The 2,500-nt window shown below is 31.9% G+C and overlaps 1 protein-coding gene across 3 annotated transcripts in view; it reads left to right on the top strand.

The window, feature by feature from the left end:
- Window positions 1-2,500, top strand: part of LOC137616555 (uncharacterized) — a 93,127-nt gene that overhangs the window by 84,273 nt on the left and 6,354 nt on the right. Inside the window, exon 1 of one of the 3 annotated variants that reach the window (XM_068346412.1) lies at window positions 58-762. The exons of the other annotated variants lie outside the window; for them this stretch is intronic. The gene's annotated coding sequence lies outside the window, so the exon portion shown is untranslated. Of the gene's footprint in view, window positions 1-57; window positions 763-2,500 lie in introns of those variants that run through there. 3 annotated transcript variants of the gene reach the window in all.

The raw sequence follows: 2,500 nt of genomic DNA, 5'->3' as shown, positions 1-2,500 counted from the left end.
CTCGAAATGGTTCAGACTCGACCTGTACTTAAGCCCCGTCTTCTGTCGAGTGCGATTAGTCTAACATTTGGAGTGGTGGAGTGAGGAGGGTCTGGCATTATTAATCTGTTTCTCAGCCTGAAAGTTGTAACCCGAGTATAGTGACGTATTGAGAGGAGGGAAATCGACCTCAGGGACTTGGCAGCAACAACTGGTGCCATTGACCTCGCTCTGGGTGTGCAGACCGGTGAGGTAACTTTGGAAATGAAAGACGGATAATCAAGTTAATTAAAAGAAGAATTTACATAGTAGTACTTTTGTTGGAGGAAGAATTAGATGCTGAATTATAAGACATTGATTAAGTGATTTTGAAATAATTTATTAGTGAAATAACAAGACCGTCACTAATAGTGTTGATATATTGGAATCTCAAACAACAGCAAGTTAATTGAAGAAAATTAAATGACTTTACTTTTGCTTTGGTGAAGGAAGAACCAGACGTTGAATCAGATGACAATGACTAAGGGATCTTAAAGAGCTTATTAATGAAATAACAAGAACGTCGCTAATAATATTGAAATATTGGTGTCTAAAGCAGTGACATAAGTGAACCGAACAAATCGACTTTTGTTACCGAAAACGGAAACGACTTGATTTAGATAAATAAAACCATTAACTTTAAAAATAAATAAATAAATAATATTTATTAGGTTGATTAACGTGGGTTTTGAAGAGGATTTGAAGTGGAAAGTTTCACCCAATCACAATCAACTTAATATTAGAGTGAGTATGAAATAGTATATATTTTTATCATTGGAGTTTCATACCAATTATTCTTTGATTAGATATCTGCTATACGATTACTCGTGTCTATGTATGTGTTCATGTAATGAGTGGTGAAAGGATTCGTGTATTGTAATGAACAGCAAAGGTGCTCTAGTCCTGGCCACCCCTACAAGGCTGGTTTGATGTAAGCGATCAAATAAAAGTCTCCCACCATCACCAATCCAGTAATGGCCAGCGTGGTGATAAAAATGGCCAAGCTTCAGAGATGACTAAGGATATGTCTGAGGGCTTTGTCCTGCAGTGGACTAGAAACAGTTGCATTTGTTGTTATTGTTGCAAGTATTGAATAATAACAGCAAACCTGCTTAGTCTCGAGTGAGAACGAATAACTAAAATTCTGTGTTGCGAAATATGATTGTCACCCTTCAGAGAGTAATGAGCTAAGGTCTATCTTTCTTTTTCTCTTTTCAGTGTCTTCAAAATATGGCAAAATCAGAGCATGAAAAGTTTATGAATAATATCGATAACAATAATATAGCCATAACGAGAGAGAGAGAGAGAGAGAGAGAGAGAGAGAGAGAGAGAGAGAGAGAGAATTTACTGTAATTGTGAGCCTATAATTCTTAGTATTTTTTACTGTAATACTTTTATTATTTACCGATGATCAAAACTCTTTTTGGTTGAAAGGTTTATTTTCTTTTTCCAACAGTTGGGTCGAGTTCTGTTTCGCAATGGCATTATCTTGTAGCATTTATTTTCCCTAGCTAATTCGTCTTTTCATCCATCATAGGCTGAGTGTGTTGAATCTTTCTGGATTGAATCCATTTTTCTCGTCTTTAACACACGTAGTTCTTTCTCTCTATATCTCATAAGACAAACTAAGTTGGAAAGTTAATACCCTTCCTTATTGGGAAATTTGGGGGGTCAAGTCTCAGTCCCATTGGCTAAATTTTGGTGTCGTCACCTCTACCATACATTAAAATAGGTCACCAAGTATCCTGTCCCTTAGGTTAAGGTTTTGCTTCAAGTGGATTTTCTCATTGGCCTTAGCACTGAAGAAAAGAAATATAAAGAAAAATATGAAGATATCATTGGCATTAACTTCTGCTGAGCCGATAAATACAAAGTCAATTGATTTTAAGGCATGTATATCTTTTGCTATCCTTCCATTATGATAGAAGTTTGTGAATAGATTTGCAAGATAGAAACTGAATTCAACTGAACATATGTAATTGAACTTGAGAAAGGTGAACTAAAAGAAGTAGTACTTTTGATGGAATCTATTTTATATCGATATTTTTTGTTGGTTAGGAGACTAAGATCAGCTGTTTAGTGTAATCCTGCCTGAACACAGAAGAAAAATAGAAGTTTATAGTCTAACTTAATGGGCTGATAATATCACCTCCTTTAAATAGGCAGTCTATATATATATATATATATATATATATATATATATATATATATATATATATATATATATATACTGTATATATATATACATATATATATATATATATATATATATATATTTATATATATATATATACAGTATATATATATATATACTGTATATATATATACATATATATATATATATATATATATATATATATATATATATATATATATATATTTATATATATATATATATATATTTATATATATATATATATATATATACAGTATATATATATATATATATATAAGAGAATAGGTTGTGTTCCTGTCAATAAGG

The sequence above is a fragment of the Palaemon carinicauda genome, chromosome 22 (genome assembly GCF_036898095.1).
Source record: "Palaemon carinicauda isolate YSFRI2023 chromosome 22, ASM3689809v2, whole genome shotgun sequence".
In the NCBI taxonomy this organism is placed as follows: domain Eukaryota; kingdom Metazoa; phylum Arthropoda; class Malacostraca; order Decapoda; family Palaemonidae; genus Palaemon; species Palaemon carinicauda.
Note: the sequence above shows the minus strand (reverse complement) of the source record. Positions and strands in the feature narration are given on the sequence as shown.